Below are 14,137 nucleotides of genomic sequence, written 5' to 3'. Positions count from 1 at the left end.
TTTTTCCTGAAATGGTACACTAAATATGGCATAAACTTTTAGGTGGATACAAAAAGATAAATTAAATAATTTAAATTTTTCTTATGTTACTGACATTCAATTGCATAATCATTTTTGTTTATAATTTGCTGCACAGTACATCACCACAGTTTCATCAAGGACAATCTTTCCTACACTAAGATTTGCTATACTATTCATACACTATGGTATAATTATAAACACATATATGTAAGAATCACGTATATCCTGCCGAATGGACGAGACAGTTTAATAATTGAATAATTTCAAGGGAAAATTGTTCCGGGGCCGGGTATTGATCCCGGGATGTATGGGTGAACGCACCAGCGCTCTATCGACTGAGCTGCCCAGGAACTTCACCTGACACCGTCTCAATTTTTCCCTTATATCCACACACCTCGAGTGGGTTGACGAGACGCCAGAAACCACAAGGAGTACACACAAACTGTGTGTGACTTGAAAATTGTGGTTTTCTGTTAACTTACCTACAGTAACGTATGTATTATTGAAATGTAGCTTTCAGGTAAGGCTCCCTGTGAAGCAGACTTCAGTAATTTCCCTGGATCGATACCCGGCCCCGGAACAATTTTCCCATTGAAATTATTCAAGTCTGCTTCACAGGGAGCCTTACCTGAAGGCTAGATTTGCATAGTTTAACAAGTTTAAATAAATTGTCTACATAATTTTTTTTCAGAAGGGTTATTTTGTTTGCAGTACTTTTTTTATAAACTCTCTTAAAACAGGATTTTCCATCGTATTCTTTTCCTGCGAAATCTGAAAGTTATGGAAATAAACTGAATAAAATTTCTAAATTTTACATTGCAGTATTTCAATTACAAACTGAGCTTGCTGGTTTCGAATCAATAAACTTATGAAGGTGAATGATTTAACTATCGAAATCATATTTTTAAATGTGCACACAATTGATAAAAATATATATTTTTAATATAGTGGGTCTTTAGTACAGAGTCTTTCATAAGTAACGAGTCTATCGAAAAACAACTATTTTGGATAATTTTTTGAAATGATGTTCATCCTCATAAAGAACCCTTCCCGGTGCCGTACAGTCGATTTGGGAACAAACATCTCCTCCTCCCGCCGCCACAGGAAGCTGCTTATCCATGTGTAAGGTGCATTTGATGCCAACTTAAAATTATCTGGAACATGGTCTTCTATACGCCAAGGACTTAAAATGACCTGGAGCATGGCCTTCTATACGTCAAGGATAATGGCATATGGCCATGCCTGTACACATTGTTGTGATAGACTGGAATGATAAAATGCCACACAGCCACTTAACGTTATTGCAGAAGAGAAAAATTGCTGCCTGGTTTGAACTTGGATACAGTGTCGCGCAAATTAAGCGTTCACTCCGTGGACGAAGTGTTTCCAGGCAGGTGGATCGGTCGCACAGGCCCAGTCCGTTGGCCTCCGCGCTCACCTGATTTGACTCTACTGGACTTCTTTTTCTGGGGATTCATCAAGGGTCGTGTCTATGCAACTAAGCCATGCACTATTCCTGAATTAGTGGAACAAATTGAACACACGATACGTGGTTACCTCTGACATGCTCACCAGAGTCCATGAAGAGTTGATACGTCGCTTACATTTGTGCATTCAGTAGAACGGAAGACATCTTGAAAATTTTACACCATAATTTGTCTACAATTAAAACGATTTTTACATTTATGTGTTTTAATAAAGGTTTAAACACTAACCATTCTTTCATTTAATAGTTCTGGAGACGAGGGGAGGGGGTGTTTGTTTCCAAATCGACTGTACGGCACCAGGAAGGATTCTCTCTCTCTCTCTCTCTCTCTCTCTCTCTCTCTCTCTCTCTCGTGAGGATGAACGTCATTTCAAAAAATTATCCAAAATAGTTGATTTTTCGATAGACTCGTTCTTTATGAAAAACCCTGTACTACTGTACAGTATACCTAAGCAAATGTTTGAAATTTAACGACCTCAGCAGAGATCTGCCCTTGTCTATAATAGCACAGGCTTGCAAAATTATGGCTCATAAAAGCTTAAAAAAATGTATATGTATATATATATGTGTATATATATATATATATATATATATATATATATATATATATATATATATATGCTACATGTATAGTTTCTTGGGGTGTTGAATCCAAAACTGAGCTCAGATTTTCTCTATCACGTACAATTTTTCCGCAACATGCACTGATATTTTTGCAATTTGAATGTAACGTTATTGAATGGCAAAGTGATGAAGTGAAACATGTCGTGTGGCAAATATTAAAGGCATATTTTACAAAAATTATTAGATTGTTATAATTAACAACTCACATTTAGTTTCTATTCATGGCGAAATTGTTTTTATTGTTGTGTGAGGTTCAAGAGATGTTCTTTGTGGCCAATATTTTGTTCCCAATGACTTCTTCTTGCTCTACTTCTTCTCTGTCCCATTCACAGAGGAAATATGGAAACTTGGTATACTCCGCCAGCTGACCAAGAAACATGCACAACTCTCTCAGATCTCTACAGATCATTCAGTTATGATCTTTATATTTTATCTTTGTAAGAATCGGTTCAAGATTCTCGTAAGTTTCTTTAAGGCGTACCGAATGACCAACAGATGACGAAGGATACTTCTTGCCATTGTGCAAACGTTAACAACTCATAGGCTATCCTGTTTTTAAAAGTACCTAGAATATTATATCTGGTAAGGTTTATCTTGTCTCAGTAGCAATAAAACCAAGTCCCTTCAAATGAGGGTGGAGATTATAGGAGGGTTGTAAATTTTCAGGATTCCTTTCTAAAGCTTGTTATTGTATAGGCTACCGGAACTCAGTTTCTTGAAAGACAAGCTCAGTGACGGAATTATACAGTACGAAGAGAGATGTGTGTTACTTTATTTTGCGCTACAGAATGTATCATCTAGTCCAGACGTGGGCATCAATAGTACATGTCGAACGGAGTCGAACGCAAGGACGTGATCTCCCTCCCTCCACACCCCTAGCTGGGATACCTGTCCGACCGGTTGAAGCACTGGCAGTCAGCGGTGGATTTCACTAAAAAAAAAGGCGCTCTCTAAGGAAGCTCCTGAAGTAAAAAAGTCCAAAAATATTATTTCCACAAAGAATGGGAAAATGAATTCTTTTGTTGCGAAGAAGGGGAAAGCGTTAGGTGCTTATTATGCTACAAAATTTTACTAGAACGTTGAGCGACATTATGAAAAGATTCGTTTTAATGGAACAATTTTTTTTATTTTATTTTTTATAATAATAGTAGACCACACCTGTGGAGTAACGGTTAGCGCGTCTGGCCGCGAAACCCCAAGTGAAAGTGGACAAATATGGCTGGTTTAGATGTATATACGCTTGAACAACTTTCCAAAGTAAAATATTCACATCTTCGGAGTTTTGTTATGAAAATTGCTTCTATGTTTGGCTCATCCTTTATTTGTGAACAGTTTTTTTCTCAGTTGGCCATTGTAAAATCCAAATCAAGATGACGCATTTCAGACGAAAATTTATTCCATCAGCTTACAATTGCAATGTCTGACATAACTCCAAATTTTGAAACACTTGCTGATTTACATGACGAAGAAGAATAAACGAATCCTTTCTTTTAAGGGCATGAGTCAATTGACGTAAATTGACAAAAAACAACAAGGAACTACAGTAAGAAGTTTAAAAAATAGTCTAATTGTTGTTTTTCTGTTTCTTAGTAATGTGCTTGATATTTTGTTAAAAATCTATTTTTCCTTAGTTTCTTAATTTTATTTTCAAAGGCTGCAAATTAGTGACTGATGCCCTTTCAAAAAAATAGGATCAGATTATGGCATTACTTTTTAACTGTTGTGGAATTGTACGTTTTATATCATTTTATAAGTATTTTACAGTAATTGTTTAAATTAGAAATACAGTTATGTTTCAGATTTTTGTAAAATAGTTTGTATTTGTTTTGGAAAATTTGTTTTCTTTCATTGTCATTATTCATAAAAATAACATTTGTAGAAAACTGTGTATCTTTTTGTCCTGCGTAATTACTTTATGTTCCGTGTTTGAATACTTCACGCGATCCACCGCTGAGTATTACGTTAACAGGTGATGCGTGTTGCAGCAATCAGAGTAGTATGGCGCATCTCTTTAAATGCCCACGTCTGAACTATTCCCTTCCGCCACTGGCATCGCTTCACTCCCCCCATCGAAATAACAACACAGACGAGGCAAGACATATCTCCTTTCTCTCTCTTTTCACAGTGAGACAAGATTCATCACACAGACTTTAACGGTATAAAACTTATGCGCAATATATACAGGCTGTAAGGGGTATAAGTGCCGTCCTTTTAACAGTCGTCTGGGACGGTCTGCAGGATCAAAAAATGTCCATGCAAATAGGATCAAAACTGGATAGTATTCCCAGAAAAATATTTCTTCCTTGCTTTATTTGCGTTATACTGCTTATATAGTTACTAAAATTACGAAAACAATTACATCAGTAGATACATTTAGCAAAGAGTTAATATTAGTTTAAATAAATATTTGCATGTTCTATTACGTTTTCGTGAAATTAAATAAAAATGCATGATTAAATTTGTTAATATTCTGGCGTGAGAGACCTGGCAACGTTCAGCAGGCAGTACTCTGCACAGACGTAAGTACAGGTCAGCTGAGTTCAAGCTCCTTGTCCATAGCTCTACTGCCGAGCGGATGGTAGTACAGTACAGGGTATTCGACAATGTCATTCACAGTTTAGGATTATCAAATATGTTATTAATTTATGGAGAACGTCGTCGTAATTCAAGTGAGGCAAGAAGAATGTACTGTCAACGTTTTCCTCAAAGATGGTTGCTTAATCGGCGAACTTTTGTAGCAGTTTCTCAACGATTATTAGAAACTAGAAGTCTCTTACCCCGTTTCGACAATCACACAACCAGAAATTTGTTTTAAAAATTATACTACTTTACAGAAGCGGGAGAGATTAAAATGTTGCATTTGAATAAAGTTCCTGCGATTTTGTGCAGAAAACCATTACTGTTTACTTTTTAGACGTACAAATAAAAATTTATTTATTTATTTATTTTATTGGGTTATTTAACGACGCTGTATCAACATCTCAGGTTATTTAGCGTCTGAATGAAATGAAGGTGATAATGCCGGTGAAATGAGTCCAGGGTCCAGCACCTGGTTTCGCGGCCAGACGCGCTGACCGTTAAAAATGGAGCAATAGGGCTATTGTTACATAAAATGTAAATTTACCATAATGTTCTGTTAATGAGACTGGAGGTTTGTATTTGCTGCTCGTTTTATGTAAACAACAGTATTGTCATGGTCCGCTCCTGCATTAGAACAGAGGATTCTGTTTTGTACCGGTACGTCTGTACCCGCTTATATTGTATGCTTCTAAACCCCTTCTCCCCATTCAACAACGTTGCCGAACGCCTAATATTGTAAACTTTAATAATTAGTTAAATACTGGAATTAGAAAAAAAAAATTGTAATCAAATTTTTTTATGGCACGAATAATCATCAGTTAAAATAATGCCACTTATACCACTTAAACACTGTATATACGACAGATTTGCAGGTATCGAGAAGGATTTGGAAAACCGAAACTTAAGATTTTTTCTTTGCTAAACAAAGTGGGTAGAGTCCAACTGGAAACTGCCTCTGTGTACGGTGATCATCAAGTTTTACAGACCGGTTAATTCTACAACGAGCTAAAGTTCCTCGTGGAACTGGCCTATTCGGTATCCCCCCCCCCAGGTGGTTTGCTTTGTGGCATGGCACACTTTTGGATAGTCATAGAGGCAGTAATTTGTTTGAAGTAAATGTAAAAGCAGAACATTAACCAATTTAGCGTGTGCACGCAGATTTTCATTTGTTCCTGAGTGTTCTTTTGTTTCCTGTTTTAAAATGTATTTCCATAGTAACCATTCCCAATGCTTTAAGAGAAACCCAAGAGGTTCTGATTACTGTGCAGTGAGATTAATTTTCATTTGTGTTGTTAAATAGGGCGTTAGGAGAGAGCGAATTAAGGCATTTTCATTTAGCCGATGAAAATGCGGAATTATTATTTTATCTTATGAGAAATAAGAAGAAAATTAAAGCCGAGTTGTTTCTCGGAATAACCGCGGTTTAAAGTATTACCGTATAGACCTATAGAATATGCGGCCGGATATTTTTGTTAACTTTCCTGTAACCAACTTTTATTTTGAAATCGACAGCGTTCCATTGTTTCCTATACCACAAACACAGTAGCCTATATCCCTTTGTGTATCAAGGAGGCCTTAGTAAACAAGGCTGGCGGATAAAAACGCCTTTCATGTTTCACAACAATAACGGACTTAAAGCTTTCCACATTTTACGGAAAGTATTTCTCTCATCAGGTAGAGGTTTGTCGTTCTCCTATATATAAAAAAATAAAATTTCCCACATAAAACATGAATAACTGTCCTCGCGGCCTTTGTATCGGTTACCAATGAAACCACAGAGATTGCTAAATAAGCCAACTATCGAAAAATCCCGTGGCTTGCGTTTGTCTTTTGTCGGATGACAGACTACAAGCGATGGGCGCGTTTAGTTAGGAACACAATTTTTCAGCGGTAAAATGAGCCTTCTTTTGTTTCCTCCTGCATTTCCATAGCAACTCGTACTCTAAGCAAATACACTAATTCAATCCGACTCATTGTAATTTGCATGCTATGGAGATAGTGCTAGAAAGGCTCGAGTCCAAAATAAACCTTTGTATTTTGCAATATGTTTATTATAGCAGAATATGGGATAAAACTGCTGTGTATCGCAATGTTATTTCATTACAACGCTATACACGCATGAGATACTTTCAGTCGATTATTTTTTACTGAGTATCACGTAAGAGTAGTTCCTAAAAAGACTAATTTGGCCGTCTCTTCAGTGTTGCCAACTAATACTAGATATCACTAAAAGAGGATAAAATCACCAATGCCATGTAGATCAATAATAATAATAATAATAATAATAATAATAATAATAATATAGTATTAGCAATAATGATGTCTTGCTTATTTACCACATCTCCTCTTTATGTTGGAGAAGTGTTTTCTAAAACGTTCAATAATTTGTGAAAGAGTAGGCCTATATTTTTCTTCTGGACCTCTCGCACTTTGTTAGTAGTTAGTAGATTAGTGTATGATCTAATATTAAAATGTATTTTGTCTGACAACATGAAATTGATTGCTTTGATTAAACAGTTTACGATTTACGAGACCTAATCTAAAAATGTATTTTATTTGATCATGTGAAATGATCAGTACGAATTCCGAAAACGAATGCCACTTTGAAATGAATGCTTTGGAATATTTACTCCATTATTGTAATAAAAGTCTAAACACGAAAGAAATTAATCAAAATGTGAAATGGTATTTCTATCGATTACCCAAGGGCATATATCATACAAAATATGTTATATTTATTTACACTTAGCCTACCTGACTCTAATCTTGAAATTGTAACCACAACACAAAGCAACACATACAATAACTATTATGTATTAATATTAATACTGATATTAATTAATTATTACTATGTTCAAATTTCACTAGCTTCCAGTAGTGGGCTCAGAAATCTAGAACAATTTGAATTTCCAGAATTTAAACTACGGACAACTTGTGTCACTGCTGCCAACATAACAGTTATAAAACCACTACAAGTTGTAGTATTTCGCAGTACCGAAATTCGGAACGAAGTTGGCAAAAGAAAATTCAACCTGCAAACTAGAAAATCACCATAATCCACTAATTTATGTAGTAATGGGGGGGAAAAATGGTTAGGTTTCACCTTTGGGGTATGAAGTAATCTGATCCGGACTATAGCAACGGCATATAAACTGCTGGATTATATTATAGCGTCGATGGAATTGGTGATAGCAAAATAGAATTTGGCAAGATGAGGCCGAGGATCCGCCATGAGATTACCTGACATTTGCTTCATAGTTGGGGCGGAAATCTTGGGAAAAGCTCAACCAGGTAGTCGGCCCAAGCGGAAATCGAATCGGTTCAGCAGGCAAGCGCGCTACCGCCTGAGCTACGCCGGTGGCTTATAGACATTTTTTAGTTGGTTATTTAACGGGGTTGTATCAGCTACTAGATTATTCAGCGTCGATAGAATTGGTGATAGCGAGATGAGACCGATAATTTGTCATAGATTACCTGATATTCGCTTTATGGTTGGTGAAAGCTTCAGCGAAAACTGAATCAGGTAATCAGCCCAAGAAGAAATGGATTCCATGTCCGAGCGTAACCAAGGGAGAAGATGTTCTGACATATTTATTATAACAGAGATAGTATTTTATTTATAAATACTTTCAACTGCAGGGGTCGAAATTCAACATGGGTGAGAAATAACGGGCAGATTTTGTCTGAACCCCTTTATCAAGGACAAGATTCTTTTACTTTCCGTAAACCTACGACACGGGGCCTTTGGCTATGTTTCCCTCCAGGAGAAAGAAAGGCTACAAATAGCATCACTCTTTATAATGCTTCGACTTCGGCTTTCAACCGGCGAGCCTAGTTACGAACTGCTAATACTCGTAATATGGTAACCACTGAACAATAGAGGTTGACTTTCTCTTAAACTAATCGTTATGGGAGAACATGCTGAGTGATGAATAAGACTCGGCTAAATTACAATGGAAATGAGGGCACACGAATGATTTCGTAGTGATATTGCTTTATTTTCGTGGAAGGGAATGATCGCTACTATTCATTTCAGAGTTACTACAGAAATTATTGGAATGTTATATATCTCAAAAAGAAATTTCAAGTAGGCCTATATCACAGTAATAAAATGCTTACAATAAGTAAGAAGGTTCACTGTGAATCACTGAATTTCTTTGTGACGTTGTTTTTGTTATAATCATTGTTGTAAAAAAAAACGGACAATTTAGGGGCGCTCTGAATGGTTAAACTTTTCGCCGATAGTAGCGCTTATCTTTGACACAAAAGTATTAACTTCTATTAACTAATATTGATGGCCTGTCAGTGCGTGCGATTAATCCTGATTAAGGTCTGACATCTCTTAATTTCCCTCCACATCCAGTTTTATGAGATACTGAAAGGGTATAGGAATATCTTTTTGAATAATGTACATAGCAGAAAAATAAGACATAAGTGTTTGTTTTTTTAATGTTGCGTTAGAATTCTTCTACTTCCAAACGCTAGCCTTTTATAAATTATGAACTATTACATATTCCAAAGAGACCCTTTATGCGTGAGGATTCTGAAGCAGACATACGAGGCGTTCAGAGCTAAAGTGGATTAAGTCACAAATTCTCATAAATCGAGTTTAATTCATTTTCTGATTATCTGAAGTTGAATGTTTCTGTGCAGTAATGGATCAAGTTTTAATAGTAAGTAATTATTGTAATTTAATTAATTGTAAGTAATTTAATTGTAAGTTTAAATTGTAATATGTAGGCTATTTGACTATGAAATTGGTAATCACTTTCGAATTTTGAAGAATATTCATATACGAATGTTACAATAGTATTGTAAAATATTTGTTATTGTATGTAATTTTTGCTTGCAATAAAATCTTTGTAAATCTTTGTAATTTCAAGCATTCGCCGGTACTGACACCAGTCACTTTCGGCTCAGATTATTTGATCAAGATTTCTGAGCCACGGTGGATCAAGTCACCAAAGCGTTGCATCAATTAACATCACAATTGTTTATATTTTATAAGCCTAGAATTTTGAGAATGGAACAATAAAATTATTACTAGTGAAATTACATAATCCACTAGAGCAAGTTAACTTTAAATCCTATTTTCTCAAAACTATATACGTCTCATGGACTTGATCCACTTTAGCTCTGAACGCCCCATAAATTACCTTGCACGTTGTACTTTAGATTAGTTAAGTTAAAGAGTAAAGCAATATCGTTATCATGAACATATTATGTGTGAGAGGGTAGGAGGGGAAAGGAATATGATTGTATACTGTATTTGAAGTATAAGCTTATTCCAAAGTTACAAAAGATTAGAAAGTCGTGCAGCTTCGTTAAGATGTAAATTTATATAAAGTACAATTTTAATCATAAAATAATGGCGTTAATTCAGGTATAAACCAATTTTTTAGATTACGCCACACTGTAGAACAGAATATCTGCTATCGCCTCGCAACTATAGGGACATCATTTTATTTTTACTAACATTATTAATATTAACCTGGCTATACCTTTAGAGAACCGGAAACACAGTTTGCTATCCCCTTCCACGACTGTAGTTCGATGATAGCTGGCGTAAAACACAAACAAATGACTCTACTAGGTATAGGAGGGAAGAAAAGTAGTTCATACATTTACGTAAACTAGGAAATATCGCGATTTTGAGTTCGATAATTTTCATTAGGTTTTTGTTTAATCAAAATACAGTGCTGTATTAAGAATAAGTGTTTTTACTCACGAACTGAGTTATCCATGCGAACGTATTCATTATGCAATGTATATTATACTGTCTATAGCACATTAGCGTACAATATAGAGAAAGAAGTTAAATTAAAGAGTGGTTCAAGAGACACTGAAGACGACGACACATAGCGTCGAAACGGGCCGTCTGTCGAAGGTAAATACCTTTTTAACAATTTTAACACTTTTAACGTGTGACAGAGTAAATTTTATGTTTTAAAAAAATAATCATAATATGAATATTTAAACACATTTTTTAAAATGGTGGCCGTTCATTTCGATACAGGCTTCAGTTCTTTTGTGCATATTATTGCACTATAGACTATTGCATTTAATTCCAATTGCCAGTTTCGTCCTTCATACTAGTAACTCATGTTGAAATAATTCTGTACCTACTCTATAAAAGAGTACCTTGCGTACTGTAAATTCAATCTTCACTTCTGCCCGATCTGCACAGATAAAATTACTCAGACATGCCGGATACCCGGCCCCGGAACAATTTTTCCCTTGAAATTATTCAAATCTGCTTTACAGGAAGCTTCACCTGAAAGACTAGATTTGCATAATATATACGTCACTGTGTACATTAACAGAAAACCACAATTCCAAGTCATACAGAGTTTGTGTGCACTCGATGTGGGTCTCTGGCGTTTCGTCTGCCCACGCGAGTTGTGTGGATATAAAGGGAAAAGTTGAGACGGTGTCGGGTGGAGTTCCCGGGTAGCTCAGTTGGGAGAGCTCTGGTACGTTCAACCAGAGGTCCCGGGATCGATACCCGGCCCCGGAACAATTTTTCCCTTGAAATTATTCATGCTATCTACTGTCCGTTCAAGTGGTTATGCCGCAGGATCGTAGAAAGGGGGAAAATCACGTGACAGTTAATTACTTAACGAGGCCCTTTTATTTAAGTTATTTTAAACAGCTGTATAATATTACGTAAACGTCCAATTCCTAAGAGAAATTAATTTTTTTAAGAGCTAAGACAGCCTGGCTTTCACAGAGGGGGGAGCAGAAGTAGGTGGGGGAAATCGGGATGCGACGTAGGTAAATGGACAGTACCTGTGCGAAAATATGATTCAATATTCAAAGCTCTTTCGTCACTGGAAAACGCGAACATATTTCTGGAACGTACTATACTTACTAACTCAGTGCTGTTTACTATATGCGGCCTTGGTTCTGTGTGGAGACGGTTGAACTTCGTTAGTAGAAGGGGTGGGGTGAAGTACATTCAAAAACTCGGGTACAATAAAAATTGAAGTAAAAATAAATTGATGTCCCTGTATATTCACACTGCATGTTGCATATTTTGAATTTTATCTAATTTACAGGACTTCTCTTTAAAACAATAATAGAATTCACATAATTTTGTATGTACTTTTATCTACTACAAAGTTTTCATCTTCCACGGTACTGGTTTCTTAAAATTTTTGCAAGCTTCTACATTGACGATAAAATGCAGGGTTCCTACGGAATTCTGGATGTTCTCCCTGCGCTGGAAAAATCTCTGATACTCCACAGTAATACTGAATAGGCGAATTCACATTTGTAGAGGAAATACCATTATTTTTTGGTATAAATTGAAAAAATACACACTCAAGCTCACTCAGTAACAGCTCAAATTGCTATTAGTTTATTTCATGTGCCATTACAACAGCAATGAACCAATTGAAACAGAAGTTACTGTGAAAATAATCTTAATTCATTTGTTAGTGAAATGCATGTCATTACTTTTCTATAAACTTGTTTGTTAATAAAGAATACATTCAGATATTCTTAGACTTTTGAATTAACGTATGCATTGATATTACTTTGTATAAAAATATTACAGTAATTAATATAATTATTATATATTCCAAATATCGAAATAAGACATTTGCTCTATTAAGGATCTGTTTTGTCAATTCGCGCTTCTGGCGGACACATGGAGACACGTTTTGACATGCGTATGCCATGGTGCTACGTAAGATTACATAAGCAAAACGTCAATATTTTTCAGAAATTTTAATGTATTGTCTACATGGCACAGGTGTTGTTTCCTTACGGGTTACAACATCCTCTATCGGGCGAAACAATGGTTACGTAAGCTAGTATAGGTACTGATTTTATAGAGTAACGTAGGCCTACTGAAAACGCACAGCAGAATCTATTGAAGTAAGGAAGGTTGTATTGACGTTGCATTTCAAATTTCCCCACGTTGCACGTGAGCGGCATGCTCGAGGAGAAACTTATCTGCGCCAAAGGAAGAAAATATACTGAACATCATGACGGCAGATTTTGTGAAAATAGTTGATTTATAACTACAAATTGTTAGTGGTAATGATGGTAGCTGTGAATAAAATGTTAACATCGGCCTCTGTTTACGCAAAGGCTATGCCTTAACGGTTTTTTTCGCTAATTTCGGTACCGCAGCCAGAGACTTATTGTACCTAGATCCACAACTCTACTGAACACACACACGAACTGCAGGACTCCCTACTGCGAGTCACCACACACACTTAGACAATGGACAGACAACCGTTCTCCATGAAGAGGTCCGAATTAAATCACCCTGACTTCACGACCGAAAATCGAACCCATATCACCTTCATCAAGAGTCCAGCACGTTACCTCAAGACCAGGGAGGCGGCCTATGCCTTACAGCTAATGCTGTGAAATAGAATTCCGTCTGGGATATAGATGTTTCACCGTTATCAATATATCATCTATTGTTGAAAGTGGAGATCCGGTTTTATGCTGACACACGTCTCGAAATTTCCTCCGTGTGTCCACTTAGTTTAAATAGGAACTAGGCTTGAAGCAAACCTTGCCACGAGGGAGATGAGAAAATCATCATATTATAATGCAGATAGTGCCTTAAACCTCATGCTCAGTTCCTGCCTCAAGTCTGTCTGACAGTGTTCGAAGGAGACATCCCCGGGTTCTTCCTCAGGGCTGATGATTTAATGACACACCGAAAATGCAGCGCCTGGAATACTGGCTGACTGCCACGGATTAACTGCCAGATTTCGAGTACCGCAATGCTAACATACAACACTATGACACAAAACAACAGGCAGATTGATTGTTGAATAGTTGAACGGACGCCGCGCACTGGCAGTCCAGACTTGAACGGACGCCGCGCACTGGCAGCCCAGACTTGAACGGACGCCGCGCACTGCCAGCCCAGACTTGAACGGACGCCGCGCACTGGCAGTCCAGACTTGAACGGACGCCGCGCACTGGCAGCCCAGACTTGAACGGACGCCGCGCACTGGCAGCCCAGACTTGAACGGACGCCGCGCACTGGCAGTCCAGACTTGAACGGACGCCGCGCACTGGCAGCCCAGACTTGAACGGACGCCGCGCACTGGCAGCCCAGACTTGAACGGACGCCGCGCACTGGCAGTCCAGACTTGAACGGACGCCGCGCACTGGCAGCCCAGACTTGAACGGACGCCGCGCACTGGCAGCCCAGACTTGAACGGACGCCGCGCACTGGCAGTCCAGACTTGAACGGACGCCGCGCACTGGCAGCCCAGACTTGAACGGACGCCGCGCACTGGCAGCCCAGACTTGAACGGACGCCGCGCACTGGCAGTCCAGACTTGAACGGACGCCGCGCACTGGCAGCCCAGACTTGAACGGACGCCGCGCACTGGCAGTCCAGACTTGAACGGACGCCGCGCACTGGCAGTCCAGACTTGGACGCCGCGCACT

The sequence above is a fragment of the Periplaneta americana genome, chromosome 3 (assembly GCF_040183065.1).
Source record: "Periplaneta americana isolate PAMFEO1 chromosome 3, P.americana_PAMFEO1_priV1, whole genome shotgun sequence".
NCBI lineage: Eukaryota > Metazoa > Arthropoda > Insecta > Blattodea > Blattidae > Periplaneta > Periplaneta americana.
This window is presented reverse-complemented; position numbering follows the sequence as displayed.